The 21353-nt window shown below is 32.2% G+C and overlaps 1 long non-coding RNA gene across 1 annotated transcript; it reads right to left on the reverse strand.

The window, feature by feature from the left end:
* Window positions 1–11339: 11339 nt before the first annotated feature.
* Window positions 11340–19880, reverse strand: LOC126265645 (uncharacterized). Its single transcript, XR_007548142.1, has 4 exons — window positions 19270–19880; window positions 13742–18954; window positions 12277–13271; window positions 11340–12213 (listed from the first exon to the last, which is right to left on the reverse strand). It is a non-coding gene; the product is annotated as an uncharacterized LOC126265645 (long non-coding RNA).
* Between the last annotated feature and the right edge of the window lie 1473 nt (window positions 19881–21353).

The raw sequence follows: 21353 nt of genomic DNA on the forward strand, positions 1-21353 counted from the left end.
CCAAATGTATCTTCTGGCAGTCTTAACTATCATATTTGTCCAATAATTTAACAGTATTTGTACTTTGTTTGATGTATTTGTAATATAAATATTCCGAATACTACATTTGTGTACAAACTTATAATAAATATTTAATTTTACATTTGTTGTGTTACTTAGGTCTAAGATAGTTTTATTATTAAATTAAATATCATGTAAGACTTAGTTTTAATCTTAATATTAAGGTACCTTAATTACCTTAAAGTTTTAGATATTTTTTACAGTTAGCTGCTGAAAACTAAAAATTTTATTAAATAAATGTTATTTTACTGCTTAAAATTAAGCATTTAATTTAAATAAATAAATTTTTACTAAAAAAATTGATTGTTTATTATAATCAAAGTAGTATATATCGTTATACTAACAGAATTTTACTACAATTTGGCAATTTGACAATGAAGAGCAATTACAATATATATATAGTATTGTAATTGCTCTGATTTGTGATGAAGCTCGTGTTAAAGAAAATTCTGGACTATGATACATTTGTGTGGATCATTAGTCGTTCACTGAATAAGCAGTTTGTAATTAATACACGATATATGCTTAGAGTGAAATCGTGACCAATCATCACATAATAATTTATTATCCCAATTACTTCACTGCTAATGTATTATAAACATGTGGGTCCAAGCAGTTCCGTTCCGATTCAGAAACCGAATCGTGCCGAGTCCAAAGGTGCCGAACGTGTCTCACAAAAATATCAAGTTCAGAGGGGTACGGTTTGCTGAATGGCCACACTGGTGTGACTCACGCGGCGTGTAATGGCGGCTAATGGCGGCGACTCATCTCTTGCTTCTGATTGGTCGACGTAGAGGTTATGTTAAATCATGCGTATCGAGAACTTTCTCAACCGAATTGAAAATTTTCCTATATAATATTTGAATATTTCTTTGATATCTATCTATATCTAATTAAAATTTCATTATTAAATAAATTTAGAAAATATTAATTAATTTGGCAAATTTATAAAGGGGAATAATTTTTATAAAAAATAAATATATAAAAATAATACATTAATATAACATTAACAAAAAGATATATTTTATAATAAAAAACAACACAATTAAAAGAAACAAATCTATTCCAGTGGATGTTGCTCACTTATCCAATTTAAAATGCTTATAAAACACATTGTGATTTTTATATTTATTTCTCCATATAAATAAATAAATAAATAAATAATATTTATCAATAAATTGGAAATAAGTTAAAAAAGAATAAAAGTACATTATTAAATAAATACAATACGATTGTCTATATAGAAAAATAAATTAAGATTATGTTTACCAAATAATAATGGTAATAATAAAAATCAAAATACCGCTCTCAAATAACCTAATGACTAGCAATGAATTAAAAATCTTTCTACCAACGCATGCGCTAGAAAATGTTCCTTAAATTGGCGGATTGTTGTATTTTCTTTGTTTATTATTATTTACTTTCAATTGATATGCATTTATTGTTTATAAATTATCAATTATAAAATTAAATTAACTTTAACAGTATTTAATATTAATTATAATGATTATAATACCATATACACAATTATTTATTATAAAACAGTAGGTGATATTTGTTTATAATTCAAATATTGTACAGGAAAATTTTCAGTTCGGTTGAAAACATTCTCGATACGCATGACTTAACAAACACTCGGCGTCGACCAATCAGATGCAAGGGATGTGTCGCCGACATTAGCCGACATTAGCCGACATTCCCCGCTATATAAGACGCCCTCGTGAGTCACACCAGTCAGTCTGTTATCGACCTCTGTATCGACCGGTTTGGGGAGATGGGGTGGTGGTCTGCGTTACCATACCCTCCAAGTTAATTCGATAGTGCAGTTGCATGGATAGTTTATAAGAATAAATGTATGCTTTAAATGACAATATTTCAGAATAAATCAACTCTACTTGGATTAAGTGGAGTTTCTATCAATTAAGAATAAATGCGTGAATAAAACTTTGCATGAATAGTTTATAAGAATAAATGCATGCTTTAAATGACAATATTTCAGATTAAATCAAGTCTACTTGGATTAAGTGGAGTTTCTATCAATTAAAAATTTATGTATGGATAAAACATTGCATGAATAGTTTATAAGAATAAATGCATGCTTTAAATGACAATATTTCAGAATAAATCAACTCTACTTGGATTAAGTGGAGTATCAATGTATGCTTTAAATGACAATATTTCAAGATAAATCAACTCTACTTGGATTAAGTGGAGGATCAATCGATTGGAAATAAATGCATGGATAAATCTTTGCATGAATAGTTTATAAGAATAAATGCATGCTTTAAATGACAATATTTCAGAATAAATCATCTCTACTTGGATAAGTAATAAGGGTTGTAAAAGACGAACATTAAAATGTATATAAATATTCGATTCTGATTGATTTAACTATTAAAGGAAGCATCACTTAATAAACACACATAAAAGTGTTTCACACAAAGTTTTTTGAAGATCACGAGTCTAACAATGCATAAACTTGAATATGTGTAAAATTGTTGGTGTTGATCGTAACACGTAATCCGTACAATGTATACGTAGTCCCTGTAAGACGTATCGTAGAACGTATAACGCAATTAGCATGAATGTTCATTCTTTGGTTCTAAAATTTTGCGAGTTAAATTGCTACTTTGATCGTAAAATGTAATCCGTATAACGCATAACGTAGTCCGTCAATCGTATAACGTGGACCGTATAACGCATTAGCAAAGATACGTATGACGTCAAACGTAACGCAAAAACGTATAGCGTAGAACGTAAGTCATACCATGGTTAACGTAGCAATTCGTTGAAACTTAATATATCTTGTAAACCGCAAATTGCAGACATATGTTTAACATAAAACGCGTCGGTATCGTTGCATAAAACGTAAGCCGTTTACGTGAAAGCCCACAATTTTACAAGACTATAGTATATTGTTTGGAAATTGAATTAAATACTCTTCAAAATTTGCGTTGTTAAATACTTATCTTAAATATTCCTTCTTTAGTTAAAACAATTACAAAAGGTGTTTAGGTCTGTTTATAGTTGTTTAGATTTTGGTAAATTATAACTTAGTATAAGTGTTGTATTTAACTTGGCTGCTATAAACATCTTATTGTTTTTTCTATATATTTTTTAATGTAATTTAATAGTAACTTAAATATTTTCAATGCATTTAAACAATTGGATGTGTAATACTTTGAATGTTGTAAAGAGACGAACATTAAAATGTATATAAATATTTGTTTCTTATTGTTTTAACTATTAAAGGAAGAATCATTTTAATAAACACACATAAATGAGTTTCACCAAAAGTTTTTTGAATTTCGCGAGTCTATCAATGTGTAAACTTTTAATATGTGTAAAATTGTTGGCGTTGATCGTAACACGTAATCCGTACAATGTATACGTAGTCCCTGTAAGACGTAACGTAGAACGTATAACGCAATTAGCATAAATGTTCATTCTTTGGTTCTAAAATTTTGCGAGTTAAATTGCTACTTTGATCGTAAAATGTAATCCGTATAACGCATAACGTAGACCGTCAATCGTATAACGTGGACCGTATAACGCATTAGCAAAGATACGTATGACGTCAAACGTAACGCAAAAACGTATAGCGTAGAACGTAAGTCATACCATGGTTAACGTAGCAATTCGTTGAAACTTAATATATCTTGAAACCGCAAATTGCAGACATATGTTTAACATAAAACGCATCGGTATCGTTGCATAAAACGTAAGCCGGTTACGTGAAAGCCCACAATTTTACAAGACTATAGTATATTGTTTGGAAATTGAATTAAATACTCTTCAAAATTTGCGTTGTTAAATACTTATCTTAAATATTCCTTCTTTAGTTAAAACAATTACAAAAGGTGTTTAGGTCTGTTTATAGTTGTTTAGATTTTGGTAAATTATAACTTAGTATAAGAGTTGTATTTAACTTGGCTGCTATAAACATCTAATTGTTTTTTCTTTATATTTTTTAATGTAATTTAACAGTAACTTAAATATTTTCAATGCATTTAAACAATTGGATGTATAATACTTTAAGGGTTGTAAGAGACGAACATTAAAATGTATATAAATATTCGATTCTGATTGATTTAACTATTAAAGGAAGCATCACTTAATTAACACACATAAAAGTGTTTCACACAAAGTTTTTGAAGATCACGAGTCTAACAATGCATAAACTTGAATATGTGTAAAATTGTTGGTGTTGATCGTAACACGTAATCCGTACAATGTATACGTTCTCTCTGCAGGACGGAAGGACGTTTAACGGAATTGTTACTTTGATCGTAAAGCGTAATCCGTAGAACACATAACGTAGTCCATCAATTGTACAATGTAGACCCTATAACGCATTAAATAACCAACATTACTATTCATAAAATTATATACACCAACAAATACAAACAAAAATGTACATACATACATACATACAAATGACATAAATTTAAAAAAAACAATTTGTCATTAAGCCGTGCGAAAAGTCTGGGGAAATTGTTTTCACCAACCGAAAACACTACAATATTACTGTCAATTTAAGGAAATTCTATAACCAATTTCCATGTTTCTCTCAGATGACAGACATTGACAGATGGCGTACGTCGACCCCACTCTCCTTCTACGAATAGCATACAGGGTAACTAGTTAATGGTATATTTTTATAATTACAGAAGTCGCTAATAATATAAATAAATAATCAATTCTCAATGTTTTAACTATTGAAAGAACATTTTGTTGTCATTACTAGAATAAATAAAAGTATTTGAATATATATTTTCGAAAGTTTAATACTTTAATACTAAATAAAATAACTCTATAGTACATTTTTGAATAAATTTTATACTTTACTTGGATAAGTGAAGTCATACAAATTATTTACATTCACAAATATTAATAAAAGCATTCAGAAGTAATTTTTTGGAAAGGGTTGATATTTTACTTGGATAAGTAAAGTTGGGAGAAAGAGATTTTCGGTCGCATACAAATTGTCGAAAGTATTGATACCTTACTTGGATAAGTAAAGTCGGGAGAAAGAGATTGTCGGTCACCTTAAATTATTGAAAGTATTTATATTTTACTTGGATAAGTAAGATCGGGCGCGAGATTTTTGGTCCCCTGTTGGTTTGAAATCCTGACCCGGAGTCTTGGTCACAGTACCGATAAGCTCTAATTAGGCAGCCTGGCGGCAGCAGTGGTTGGGTTTCAGATCATGGGGTGCACTGATTATCTGTACGTTTAACGCAGTAGCCATGAAATGAACTTATTTGGATAAGTAAAGCCATACAAATTATTTACATTGAGAAATATTAACAAAAGCATTCAGAAGTAATTTTTTGGAAAGGGTTGATATTTTACTTGGATAAGTAAAGCTGGGAGAAAGAGATTTTCGGTCGCATACAAATTGTCGAAAGTATTGATACCTTACTTCAATAAGTAAAATCGGGAGAAAGAGATTGTCGGTCACCTTAAATTATTGAAAGTATTTATATTTTACTTGGATAAGTAAGATCGGGCGCGAGATTTTTGGTCCCCTGTTGGTTTGAAATCCTGACCCGGAGTCTTGGTCACAGTACCGATAAGCTCTAATTAGGCAGCCTGGCGGCAGCAGTGGTTGGGTTTCAGATCATGGGGTGCACTGATTATCTGCACGTTTAACGCAGTAGCCATGAAATGAACTTATTTGGATAAGTAAAGCCATACAAATTATTTACATTGAGAAATATTAACAAAAGCATTCAGAAGTAATTTTTTGGAAAGGGTTGATATTTTACTTGGATAAGTAAAGTTGGGAGAAAGAGATTTTCGGTCGCATACAAATTGTCGAAAGTATTGATACTTTACTTGGATAAGTAAAGTCGGGAGAAAGAGATTGTCGGTCACCTTAAATTATTGAAAGTATTTATATTTTACTTGGATAAGTAAGATCGGGCGCGAGATTTTTGGTCCCCTGTTGGTTTGAAATCCTGACCCGGAGTCTTGGTCACAGTACCGATAAGCTCTAATTAGGCAGCCTGGCGGCAGCAGTGGTTGGGTTTCAGATCATGGGGTGCACTGATTATCTGTACGTTTAACGCAGTAGCCATGAAATGAACTTATTTGGATAAGTAAAGCCATACAAATTATTTACATTGAGAAATATTAACAAAAGCATTCAGAAGTAATTTTTTGGAAAGGGTTGATATTTTACTTGGATAAGTAAAGTTGGGAGAAAGAGATTTTCGGTCGCATACAAATTGTCGAAAGTATTGATACCTTACTTGAATAAGTAAAATCGGGAGAAAGAGATTGTCGGTCACCTTAAATTATTGAAAGTATTTATATTTTACTTGGATAAGTAAGATCGGGCGCGAGATTTTTGGTCCCCTGTTGGTTTGAAATCCTGACCCGGAGTCTTGGTCACAGTACCGATAAGCTCTAATTAGGCAGCCTGGCGGCAGCAGTGGTTGGGTTTCAGATCATGGGGTGCACTGATTATCTGTACGTTTAACGCAGTAGCCATGAAATGAATTTATTTGGATAAGTAAAGCCATACAAATTATTTACATTGAGAAATATTAACAAAAGCATTCAGAAGTAATTTTTTGGAAAGGGTTGATATTTTACTTGGATAAGTAAAGTTGGGAGAAAGAGATTTTCGGTCGCATACAAATTGTCGAAAGTATTGATACCTTACTTGAATAAGTAAAATCGGGAGAAAGAGATTGTCAGTCACCTTAAATTATTGAAAGTATTTATATTTTACTTGGATAAGTAAGATCGGGCGCGAGATTTTTGGTCCCCTGTTGGTTTGAAACGCAGTAACAATGAAATGAACTCTGATAGTTTTTCAAAGATACGCATCAAATACAAATCAAAGTGTTCTTTCTTTAACTAAAACATTTAGGGAAGATTTTTGTTTATTTTCTCATCGACGGATAAAAGTGCTAAGGACAACAGTGATGTGGTGTTTTCCCCAACGTGGACTATTTTGGTGACTTTGATGGACAAATCCTGAACTGATGATGATGATGACCCAACCAACCATTGGAGAGACGATAAGGCAACAGGGAAAGGGCATTAAAGGTAACAAATAATAATTGAATTACACAATTAAACAATAATATTAACTGAACGTTTTTAATTATTTTCAGGTAGGTCCAGAACGAGACTAGTTAACTGGGCAACTCGCAACGCAAAGTAAGTTATTTCCGGTTCTTATTTCGTCGTTTGAACTTTGGTGTCGGTTTATCATTGTGTTCATCAATTATTTTACTAAATATTTGCGGAAGGTAGAACAAATTGTAGTTTGCTCCATTACATTTTATTTATTACTTTCCCAAAACGAATGTTTTCGTAAAGCTTTTATTGTTTTATGTGTCCTTTGGATAATGTGCTCCGACATTCTCTTTCAGCTTACATAAATAATGAAAACTTTGTTTTATTTCCTATTTATTCCTTTTCCACTAAATTACAGATTTATTTTGATTAATTAAAAAAATTTTACATCTTAAGTGTTATAAAATGTTTGTTTTTATGTCTTTCAGATAATCTAATCAAATATTCCTTTTCAGCTTACATAAATAAAGAAAACTTGTATTTTATTTTGTATCCTCCTAAATATTCCTTTTCCACTAAATTACAGATTTATTTTGATTAATTAATAAAATTTTACATCTTAAGAGTCATAAAATGTTTGTTTTTTATGTCCTTTAGGTCATCTAATCAGATATTTTCTTTCAGCTTACATAAATAAAACTTTATGCAATTTTCTGTTCATATAATTATTCCTTTTCCATTAAATTACATATTTATGTTAATTAATATAAATTTTACATTTTGTGTCATAAAACGTATGCTTCTTATGTCTTTTATATAATCTAATCAAATATTCTCTTTCAGCTTACATACATAAAATAAAATTTATTATTTTCTATCCCCTATTTGTCCCTTTTCCACTGAACTACAAATTTATATTGACATCTTGTGTGTTGTAAAATGTGTTTCTTATGTCTTTCAGGTAATCTAATTAGATGTTCTTTTTCAGCTTAAATAATTAAAAATAAATTTTGTTTTATTACCAAAAAATTAAACTGATTGATTAATTTCGTATTTATTATATGTTATGAAGTTGATATTCTTATATAAATATGTACATTTATTGTAATAAAAGTGTAATCTTACGTTCTTTATTGTATTATATTATTATGTTAATCAATTTGTATTTGCTTGTCCTATATCCAAATGTACTTATTTATAAATAAAGTTATAAATAAATACATTTATTTATTTATTTATTATATTTATTCTCATAAAACTAAATTTATATGCTGATAAATTGAAACTTAGTATAGTGCTGCATTTATTCAGCGACGATGGGCTTTGTAGTTTTTAAAAATTGTTGTTTGAAATAATAAAATTATAAATATTTCTAAATGAAAAACTTGTCGCCATAAATGCAGCGACAAGCTACCCCACTAACCAAATTAAACTGTATTTTAATTGTGTAAAGCTTGTCATAGGATTTTCAGAGTTGTATAGAATTGCAATTTTGAATTGTGTCCTATCTGATGACGCACGAAATGCAGAAACAAGTATTTATTTATTTTTTAATTTATCAGTATACAAAGGTATATTATTATTAAATATTATACATATTTTAAATTTATCCATTATAAACTTTGAAAATGTTCTTAAAAATTTGAGTTTATTTTGATACAATAACAGTTTCTAAGTTGTCGTATCTTTAGTTAGGAATATATTTCCTTCCATTCAATTTTTTCATTTCTTTTCATAATTTTATGGATATTAGTTTCTTAAAACAAAATTTTTATTAAGAACAATTCAAATAATTCATTCAGAGTTTGAAAATAGGTCTAATTAATAGAAAGGTTACATTATAAAATTATTTTTAATTTGAATTTCGCGATTTATATATTAATTTCCAATTATATATCAACTAAAACTCGCACCGAGTTTCATATACCCAAGTATATGTGGTGCTATAGGGACACTTATTTACTTCGTGGCTGATATAAACGTGTGGGACCACTGCAGTTGCGTTCCGATTCATAAACTGAACCGCGCCGAGTCCAAAGGTGTCGAACGTGTCTTACGAAAATAACCAGTTCACTGAATGTCGGTTTACTGAATGGCCACACTGGCTACGACAGCCCAAGGGGCGCTTTTTGATGAAGAGGAATGTGAATTGTATGGATCTGGAATAGCTCTAAATATGATATTTGTCTATTCACAACAATGAAATGAATCATTTTGTCTTTAAACGTCTTTTATTCGAAACTAAATTTCAAATTTGCTATAGTTGTAACTCGAAAGCAAATCATCCAATATTTCTACAATAAACTTCCAGTTTTTCGATTGCTTAAAAAATGTAATTTTTGCAGGTCAAAAATCATCAAATATTTGGGCAAAATTCTACACTTTTTTCAATACTTTACCATATTGTTAAAGTCAAAGAGAGTTACCATGAAAAAAATTAATTAGACTGAACAGTGGCAAGGAAATTGGCTTAACAAAATTTAACACAATTAAAATAATTAAATCAATATTAAATGAGTTGCCAGAACATTTATTAAATATAATGTTAATATAATTAAGCCGATTTCAAAGTGTGATACTTAAAATAGAAACATTGTTGAAATATAAAAAATATAATAAATAATAGGATATTTTAATTAGAATTTATTAAAATTAAATAAATTTACATTTTAATACTGACAAAAATAAAAACAATAATGTTTTTAATGCGATTTTAGTTTTAGTAAATAAACAATATAGTGCACCGGTGTTGTAGCACCAAAGCAGGACAAATTCTGTAAGAATCCTGCAATCCGACATGTCGGCTGTGCGGTGGCGCAGTCGAATGTGTGGCAAGATACGCCTATCCGGGGCTACTAAAACAAGTTTAGGTGTATTCCTATTAACAATCCCTTCACATCTAAAAAGCATCTCTGGTTGTTAATGGTCGCCATGGCACAGAACGTCACATTTTACCCCCAACTAAAATTATTCAATAACGTTCTATGTCTTGGCGCTTGCCGCACATTGTTTTGGGATAGGGGTCCAACTCTGGTGAGTTCCCGACGGTGTACTTATAGATGTGATTCAGTGTCTATTTAACCACCTTTAGGACTAAGAGAAGTACACCGTTGGGTAGGACTCCTGTAATATACAATCAAACAAAAGTTATCCACAATAGTTAAATACAGTTGTCCTGAAGGAACGTACAATTACAATTTATTAATGTTTTTATATATAAAAACAATTCACAAAACATATGACACTAATAATGTCGATTGAATCCAAAAAAAGTACAACGAATTAAATAAACATATCATGCCTGAATATTTAATGAATTAAATTATTTATTACCAAAATGTAGAAACCCCAAATCCAATAACAGCCATGTTTGAAACATACGTCTTTCAATTTTTATTAATTTTTCATTGTAGACTAAGATCTGTACCATGTTTATATAGAATAATGATAATTGCAGTCGTAAATTTTATCTCAATTAATAGAAAGTCTTGAAAAATATACATACGAATTAAAATTTACAAATTTCTGTAATCTAAATAAATGATAAAATTCACCGACGTTCCTGCACCAAGTGCAGGACAAAACCACCAAGAATCCTGCAATCCACATGTCGACTGTTCGGTGGTTCGGTCGAATGGGCGACAAGGTATGTTACAACCACAGGTGGTGGTTGTAGCGTATTCCATCTAACGAACTCTGTTATCCTTCCTTTCCATGTTTGTTAGTGGTCGCCATGGCACAGAACGTTGCATCCCCCTCATCTCATCAATCATCCCCTTAACGTTCTGTTCATGGTGCTTGTCGCACATTGCTTTGGGACGGGGATTCAACTCTGGTGAGTTCCCGACAGTGTACTTATAGATGTGATTCGGTGTCTATTTAACCAGCTTCTTTAGTTTGTAGAAGTAGAGGGAGAGTAGTGCACTTCTAGGATTAAGAGAAGTACACTGTTGGGTAGGATCCCTATAATTTACAACCAAATAAAAGGTTCCAATTATGAAATATTCTTATAATTCTATTTAGTAATTAGTTCCGTTTAATAAGAATCAACTACATCAATTGTTGTGAAGGAATGGTTCAATTACAAATTATTACGAAGTTAAAAAAATATGCACTTACATATGGCCAACTCTTTCAACTTGTTTTTTTATATATTGTAGATCTGTAGTATGCTTTTATAATAATGACTTTTTCACGAATTTAATCTCAGTTTAAAGAGGTTCGTAAATTCTTAAAAAGATCTAAATTAAAATAACAACTGTTTATTACAATTTTATTTGCATTTAATGAATTTACAATAATATTTCTAAAATAATTTTTATTACTTTTCTGTGACACAAATAAATGATAAAATCCACCGACGTTCCATCACCAAGAGCAGGACAAGACCGCCGAGAATCCTGCAATCCAACATGTCGACTGTACAGTGGTTCAGTCGAAATGTGCGACAAGATGTGCCACGCCACACATTCCCCCAATGGTGAGCTTGGCATATTCCATTTAACAAACTTTTTCCGTGCACATTGCTTTTAGTTTGTTTGTTTAATGGTCTCCATGGTACAGAATGTTAAATTATTTAACCGTATAACCAGCCCTAATGTTCTGTTTATGGTGCTTGTCGCATATTTTTGTAGGTCGGGGTCCAACTCTTGTGAGTTCACGACTGTGTACTTATTGATGTGATTGGTGTCTATTTAATCAGCTTCATAGTAGAAAAAGTAGTGCACTTATTATAATAAGAGAAGTACACCGTTGTGCTGGGCCCCATAATATACAATCAAACAAAAGTAGTGAATATGGCTCAACCAACAAAAACCAACCATCCAACACGTTGGTTGAAGCAAACAATAAATAGGCGGTTTCTCCTATGTTGTACATAAAAGATGATAGCCTATCAGGACATACAGGGAACAGACATTCCTGCCAGATGCAGTCATAATCCCAGAGAAAGCAAGAAAAGTTTGACTACTTGTATATCATGAGTTGCCATCGAAGAAAATCGTACTGTCGTCGCAGTGTTACACTCCACCATCTAACAAATCTCCTAGTCATGTCAGTTGATATATACCTCCTCCATTCATGGATATCAGTGATGAAATCGAAGGGGTCTAGAAATCACTATAAAATAGAAAAGGAGTGTTAATCGTACGGAGATAAACATTGTCTGGATTCTCCACTTACCATAAGGAACATCATTCTGTCCATCTGCGTCCTGTTCCTATTCCAAGATGGCTATATCCGTTATTATCGCCGAAACCACTCTTCTGGCCAGGCAATGGCTCCAGAAAACAATTTTCTTCTTCGACGAACTTCATAATCGCCTTACTAGACATATATATTTGGCGTGTCTGACAAAAAGCAACGAAGATCCGAACCGAACTTAGGATGCTACATTTATAGAATGATTAAACACGAAGCAACTAAGGCCCGAAGAATCGGGTTCCAAGTTTTGACATATTTTTAAATTATTATTTAATGTTTTACAATTAGTTGTCTATAAAACAATATTTTACAGTTTATCTGAATGAAAACAAATGAAATGTTCAATGATTTTATAATTGAACTACAAAGAACTCTTATCCTTTGTGTCCTGACAAGACATAATGCCTTCAAGCGTCCTTAACACGTTAATCGACTTATAGGGAATGATGCACGATTTATAAATTCAAATAAAACGTCCTCTCATTTAACCCTCAAATACATAGTTGTCCTTTATGCCATGACAATACATCATGCCTTCAACCGTCGGTAAGCACTTCAAATGATTATTAGGGAATGAGAATAACTTATTTAAGTTAGATTCTGTGCTTACCGGAAGTTGATCTCTTTGTACGTGACAGATAGATGCCACGGTGTCCTGTCGAAATATAATTTTTGAAACTAATTTGTTATGTAGTAAATTATCTTATAACTTCTATACAAAGTGCTTTCCCTATAGAAAAGTCTGCTGTTATAAAATTAAATAAAATTTTATGGCATTTTTCCCCCAAACAACTCCTTATCTTCTTAACCGACCTATGGAGAATGAGAGTTCCATTAACTTATTAAAATAAGTTCCTGTGTCTACTGGAAGTTCTTATAAAATCAAACAAAATTTTGTCCCGTTAATCCCTCAAATACCCTCTTGTCCTTTATGCTCTGACAAGACGTCACGACTTCAATTGTCCGTAAGCAACCTAACCTACTCTCACATTTATACTGCAAACGACAACTTGTCCTTTCAGCCCCGACAAGACATAACGCCTTCAACCGTCGGTAAGGAGTTCAAATGTTTAATAGGACATCGATATTCAATTAACATATTTAAGTCAGTTTCGGTGCTTATTGGAAGCTGATCTACATTTACGTGACAGATGGATGCCGAGGTGTCTTGTCGAAATTAAATTTTTGAACTGGACTAACGACTTTTTCCTGGAAACAACTCTTGTTCTTCGTGCCTCGACAAGACTTCATGCGTTTAACAGTCATAAATCTCCTTAACCGACCCACGGAGAATAAGAGTTTTATTAACTTATTAAAATAAGTTCCTGTGCCTACTGGAAGTTCTTATAAAATCAAACAAAATTTTGTCCCGTTAATCCCTCAAATACCCGCTTGTCCTTTATGCCCTGACAAGACGTCATGACTTCAACTGTCCGTAAACAACCTAATCGACTTTCTCACATTTATACTGCAAACAACAAATTGTCCTTTCAACCCCGACAAGACATAACGCCTTCAACCGTCGGTAAGCAGTTCAAATGATCAGTAGAAAATGAGCAATCAATTAACTTATTTAAGTTAGTTTCGGTGCTTACTGTAAGCTGATCTACATATACGTGACAGATGGATGCCGAGGTGTCTTGTCGAAATTAAATTTTTAGAACTGGACTTACGACTTTTTCCTGCAAACAACTCTTGTCCTTCGTGCCTTGACAAGACTTCATGCCTTTAATCGTCCTAAATCTCCTTAATCGACCCATGGAGAATGAGTTTTTTAACTTATTAAAATAAGTTTCTGTGACTACTGGAAGTTCTTATAAAATCAAACAAAATTTTATCCCTCAAATACCCGCTTGTCCTTTATGCCCTGACAAGGCGTCACGACTTCAACTGTCCGTAAGCAACCTAACCGACTCTCACATTTATACTGCAAACAACAAATTGTCCTTTCAGCCCCGGCAAGACATAACGCCTTCAACCGTCGGTAAGCAGTTCAAATGATCAGTTGGAAATGAGCAATCAATTAACTTATTTAAATTAGTTTCGGTGCCTACTGTAAGCTGATCTATATATACGTGATAGATGGATGCCGAGGTGCCTTGTCGAAATTAAATTTTTGAAACTAGACTCACGACTTTTTCCTGCAAACAACTCTTGTCCTTCGTTCCCCGACAAGACTTCATGCCTTTAACCGTCCTAAATCTTCTTAATCGACCCATGGAGAATGAGTTTCTTTAACTTATTAAAATAAGTTTCAGTGCCTACTGGAAGTTCTTATAAAATCAAACAAAATTTTGTCCCGTTAATCCCTCAAATACCCGCTTGTCCTTTATGCCCTGACAAGACATCATGACTTCAACTGTCCGTAAACAACCTAATCGACTTTCTCACATTTATACTGCAAACAACAAATTGTCCTTTCAACCCCGTCAAGACATAACGCCTTCAACCCTCGGTAAGCAGTTCAAATGATCAGTAGGAAATGAGCAATTAATTAACTTATTTAAGTTAGTTTCGGTGCCTACTGTAAGCTGATCTACATATACGTGACAGATGGATGCCGAGGCGTCTTGTCGAAATTAAATTTTTAGAACTGGACTTACGACTTTTTCCTGCAAACAACTCTTGTCCTTCGCGCCTCGAGAAGACTTCATGCCTTTAACCGTCCTAAATCTCCTTAACCGACCCACGGAGAATGAGAGTTTTATTAACTTATTAAAATAAGTTCCTGTGTCTACTGGAAGTTCTTATAAAATCAAACAAAATTTTGTCCCGTTAATCCCTCAAATACTCGCTTGTCCTTTATGCCCTGACAAGACGTCACGACTTCAACTGTCCGTAAACAACCTAATCGACTTTCTCACATTTATACTGCAAACAACAAGTTGTCCTTTCAACCCCGACAAGACATAACGACTTCAACCGTCGGTAAGCAGTTCAAATGATCAGTAGGAAATGAGCAATCAATTAACTTAGTTAAGATAGTTTCGGTGCCTACTGTAAGCTGATCTACATATACGTGACAGATGGATGCCGAGGTGTCTTGTCGAAATTAAATTTTTTAAACTGGACTTACGACTTTTTCCTGCAAACAACTCTTGTCCTTTGTGCTCCGACAAGATTTCATGCCTTTAGCCGTCCTAAATCTTCTTAACCGACATGGAGAATGAGTGTTCCATTAATTTATCCAGTGCCTACTGGAGGCTCTTATAAAATCAAACTAAATTTTATACCGTTTATCCCTCATATCCAGTTCAAATGAAAAGTAAGAAATGAGTATTCAATTAACTTATTTAAGTTAGTTTCGGTGCCCACTGGAAGCTGATCCACTTATACGTGATAGATAAGAAGTCATGGAGTGAGAAATGTCAATCCAATGTACACCTCCTTTATCTACTCAACCAACGCTTCGATAGTAAACAATTTTATGTCATCACACTCCCCAGGTTTTAACTGTGAGGAAGATTTATCGACTGGGGCATTGGATAATTTAAAAGACCTCATCGCACAAGAAAACACTAGTGAGTCAAATAGCGAAATTGATTTTGTTTCAGAATATCACACACTATTAACAAAAAGTTTAAAAAACTATCATGTGTTAATTGTACAAAGTTAATAGTAGATGCTTTCCGAACTAACAAGTGAGTTTACGAATATTTTTCACAATATTTCTTCTATAGTTTTTAACGTCATTCCAAACATCATTCATAAAATTAATTTAAAGAAAATTATTTTAAAATGTGTTCAAACCAGAAATTCCGACGTTGAAACATTATTTTGTCCAAAGCATAAAAATTTAATTTTTTTTATAGAATTGTAATAAATATTGTTTATATTATTATATAAAAATAATAAATAATTTGTTAAAAGGAAAAGACTTTGATAGTAAACAATTTTATGTCATTACACTCCCCAGGTTTTAACTGTAAGGAGGATTTATCAACTGGGACATTGGATATTTTAAAAGACCTCATCGCACAAGAAGACACTAGTGGGTCTAACAGCGAAATTGATTTTGTTTCAGAATACCATCACACTCTGTATAAAAATCAGATTTGTCTACACCATATGCAGCTGGTACCGTTATTAAAAAAATGTTTAAAGAACTATGATGTGATAATTGCACAAAGTTAATAGTAACTGAAAAAGGTCTTCAGCAAAATATATTCATTAAGCGAAAACATTATCTTCGTGGATTATTTTTTGAACCAACAAGCGAGTTTACGAATATTTTTCACAATATTTCTTCTATAGTTTTTAACATCCTTCCAAACATCATTCGTAAAATTAATTTAAAGAAAATTATTTTAAAATGTGTTCAAACCAGAAATCCCGAAGTTGAAATATTATATTGTCCAAAGCATAAAAATTTAATTTTTTATAGAATTGTAATAAATATTTGTTTATATTACTATTAAAAAATAATAAATAATTTGTTAAAAGGAAAAGACAGTGAGCATAAAAATTCAAAAAGTATTGTTGTCATTCTCCATTGATATGCTGTAAAATTATGTCATAACCTCAATACGTGTAGAAAAGTCCGCTCTAATAAAATCAAATAAAATTTTACGGCTTTTATACCGCAAACAACTCTTGTCCTTTGTGCCCCGACAAGACTTAACGCCTTCAATCGTCGGTAAGCAGTTCAAATGATTAGTAGGAAATGAGTAATCAATTAGCTTATTTAAGTTCCGGTACCCACTGGAAGCTGATCTACTTATAGGTGACAGATGGATGCCGAGGTGTCTTGTCGAAATCAAATTTTTGGAACTGGACTTACGACTTTTTTCTGCAAACAACTCTTGTCCTTTGTGCCCCGACAAGACTTAACGCCTTCAGTCGTCGGTAAGCAGTTCAAATGATTAGTAGGAAATGAGTAATCAATTAGCTTATTTAAGTTCCGGTACCCACTGGAAGCTGATCTACTTATAGGTGACAGATGGATGCCGAGGTGTCTTGTCGAAATCAAATTTTTGGAACTGGACTTACGACTTTTTTCTGCAAACAACTCTTGTCCTTTGTGTCCCGACAAGACTTAACGCCTTCAGTCGTCGGTAAGCAGTTCAAATGATTAGTAGGAAATGAGTAATCAATTAGCTTATTTAAGTTCCGGTACCCACTGGAAGCTGATCTACTTATAGGTGACAGATGGATGCCGAGGTGTCTTGTCGAAATCAAATTTTTGGAACTGGACTTACAACTTTTTTCTGCAAACAACTCTTGTCCTTTGTGCCCCGACAAGACTTAACGCCTTCAGTCGTCGGTAAGCAGTTCAAATGATTAGTAGGAAATGAGTAATCAATTAGCTTATTTAAGTTCCGGTACCCACTGGAAGCTGATCTACTTATAGGTGACAGATGGATGCCGAGGTGCCTTGTCGAAATCAAATTTTTGGAACTGGACTTACGACTTTTTTCTGCAAACAACTCTTGTCCTTTGTGCCCCGACAAGACTTAACGTCTTCAGTCGTCGGTAAGCAGTTCAAATGATTAGTAGGAAATGAGTAATCAATTAGCTTATTTAAGTTCCGGTACCCACTGGAAGCTGATCTACTTATAGGTGACAGATGGATGCCGAGGTGTCTTGTCGAAATCAAATTTTTGGAACTGGACTTACGACTTTTTTCTGCAAACAACTCTTGTCCTTTGTGCCCCGACAAGACTTAACGCCTTCAGTCGTCGGTAAGCAGTTCAAATGATTAGTAGGAAATGAGTAATCAATTAGCTTATTTAAGTTCCGGTACCCACTGGAAGCTGATCTACTTATAGGTGACAGATGGATGCCGAGGTGTCTTGTCGAAATCAAATTTTTGGAACTGGACTTACGACTTTTTTCTGCAAACAACTTTTGTCCTTTGTGCCCCGACAAGACGTCATGACTTCAACTGTCCGTAAGCAACCTAAACCGACTTTCTCACATTTATACTGTGAACAACAACTTGTCCTTTCAGCCCCGACAAGACATCACGCCTTCAATCGTCGGTAAGTACTTCAAATGATCAGTATTCCATTAATTTATCTAAGTTAGTTTATGTGCCTATCGGAAACTGCTCTACTTGTACTTACGTAACAAATGGATGCCGCGGTGTCTTGAAGAAATAAATTTTTTGGAACTAAGTTGTCAATATTTATAAAATTTAATATTTCTTTGTAAAATAATCTTTATAATCTTTCATATCAAGTACCCCTATTTTATCACATTTAAATAGTAAACTACCCCTTGTCCTTCTGCCCTGATTATGGTTAAGGTTTTGACTGCATTTTTTCGTAAAATTGCAAACTTATTTAATTTTATATTTGTAAAATTTAATATTTCTTTGCGAAATTATCTTTATACTCTTGACCTTCTGACCTGATTATGTTTAAGGATTTAATTGTATTGTGTTTTTTTGTGAACTTTTTTAATTTAATATTTTTTTGTAAAATATTATTATTTCATACTGATAGTCGAACTTCTAGTAATATTAACCTCATTATGGCTAGCTAGTATCGAAGAACATGAAGGCTATCAGCATACCAAAATCAGTAGTAAATGACTAAACATACATGTCGTTCAGTTCAGCGGCATCAAGGACGTGAAGTTGGCTGAAGACGCTCTGGGTGGCAACCATCCAGAGCACCTTCAGGTTACAATTGCTCTCCGGATTGTTCGGACATTCTACGACAAATAAAATTAGTCAGAAGTGTTGTAACATTTTGTGTGACTTTTAAAATTACTTGAATACTCTACATTTAATAATTACACGAACAAATTTGTTGAATAAGTATAATTATAATAGCTTAAATAAATAGTGAAAAATTTGTAAAATGGAAAAACAAGTACAACATATTGTAAACCTCATTGGTACACTTACAGGGAACAGAAAAGGGACGTCAATTAAAAAGTTAATTTTGATCTTAGTTACTTATTACACTATTAAAACCAAAAATATTGATTATTTTTAGTTATATTCTAAACTACAAAAGTACTTACATGTTATCTTAAACATTTGTTGTGATGCTGTGACTTAAACAGATGAATGGTTATCTTTGCACCGTTTGTCATTTTCTTCTAGTTCTGCTTCTTGAACTGACATGTTGTGTGGTTGCACCAGATCTCAACAACGCGCACCGATTCTTGAATAAATGGAAATGGTTCTCCAGAGATCCTGGGTTTTATAAAAAATCCAGGTAGATTTTTATTGTTATGCGCAGATGTGGAAGGCTATTTTAGGATATCACTGAGAAAACAGATGTTATTTTGATATTGTTTACCACCACCATGAAAATGTATAGCTTTTGTAAAAAATCAGGTAGTCTAGTCCAGGTACTGAGGGTTTTAGGTTTTTCCTGTTTATGGTCATGAATGAATTTTAGTCTTAACACGAATATGTATTGTTGTAAAATAAATATCAGAAGCTTTTCTAAACCGGGATTTAATTACAGTGCATGAACTCAAACTATCGTCAAAACCATAGAAACCGTTAGTGCGCCGTCAATTGTATTTAAAATATAAATATTTTCATTTTATTTTACTTTTTTGTAGTCGAGAATCTTCGACATCCATCTCTTATGTGGATTCGATTTCTACAATTTTATTGTAGATTATTTAGACACTTAATACAATTCAATTTTAATTACATTATATACATTAATTTTCCATATCTATATTTGTTCCGGTTTATATGTCAATGTTTGTTGGAATTATTTTCTGACGTTTTGTTAACACGAGTAGGTAGCATTTTCAGAGGTCTGACTTCGTTCGCGTCTCTTCGACATTTGATTGACAACTTAGACAACTGATGTTCAAGAAACTGTGTTCTGTTCGTTGGCCGTTCTTATCTTCTTAACGATAAGACAATTAAAATTCTCAACTCTTCAGTTGATAACCACAAATAATCTAAATTTGGTAGTTCCTGGTTTTTAATCGGCACTTCATGCCGTTCCATAAATTTTCAATTGGATTTAGATCCGAACTTTGTACTGACCAATAGATAACTTCAGTATTCTTATCTTTCAACCAACTATGAAGAACTTCGGACGCATGATGATGACGTTATGATATTCCTGTTCATAACATGGTTCCTTTTATAAATAATATAATAGACAAAATTTGAATTAAATCCATTTATTACATATTATAACTATAACACCGTATGTTTCAAAATTATTAGTTAATGGTTAAAAATTATTGTGGTAACAAAACAATACGTGAAGTGGCAGACGAACTTAATATAATTAGGCATTATGGTCAAACTGTAAATATTTTGGAAAAATGGTCTGGGTCATCAAAAATTAGTTTCTGAAAGGCATAAAAAAATATTGATAAAAATATGCAAAAATGGTCGAAGAAATACTTTGCGGCACATTAAAGCTGAAATAAATAATGAAACTGGATTAAATTTATCAAGAGAATACTGTCGGAAGTGGATTCATAAATGTTATAATAAGAAATATCAACTTAAAGATGTACATCAATAAATAATTCGTATTTGTTTAAATTAAAAGTAAACATGTATTAGAATTAATATATATGTGAAATACCTGAATTATCCATGCATTTTCTTTTTTCCCAATATATAGTTGTATTACACTATATCCTTTTTCGTTTCTGTTTTTAAGAATTCCCAAGAATGAGAAAAAATCATTTGTTTCCTTATCTATGGTAAATTTGTAAATTTGGATTTAGATATTTTATAAGAAAAATTTTTATTATTGAAATAATTTCAGTTAGATTGCAGTTCCATACATTATGAGCCTTAACATTAATTATAAGATGATAAGCTCATGGAAACCAATATAACTGAACCTTTGCTTCTCCAAATTAATTCAGATGAGAAAAAAGTCCTATTAAGGGATTCTTATATATACCTAATAAACTTCTTTTTGTCCGGTCTTCTGTAGTCAGCAGTTTACCTAGTTGTGGTAATAACATCAACTTCTACAACAATGAGGACGTTAAATTTAATAAAATTTATTCAACAGAAAAGGGGTAACTTTAAAGTTAAATACAAACCAAGGATATTTTTCCGTAAATTTGTAAAAACGAGAACATTTATCTAATTAGTTTAAATAATG

This window comes from Aethina tumida, chromosome 5 (genome assembly GCF_024364675.1).
Source record: "Aethina tumida isolate Nest 87 chromosome 5, icAetTumi1.1, whole genome shotgun sequence".
NCBI lineage: Eukaryota > Metazoa > Arthropoda > Insecta > Coleoptera > Nitidulidae > Aethina > Aethina tumida.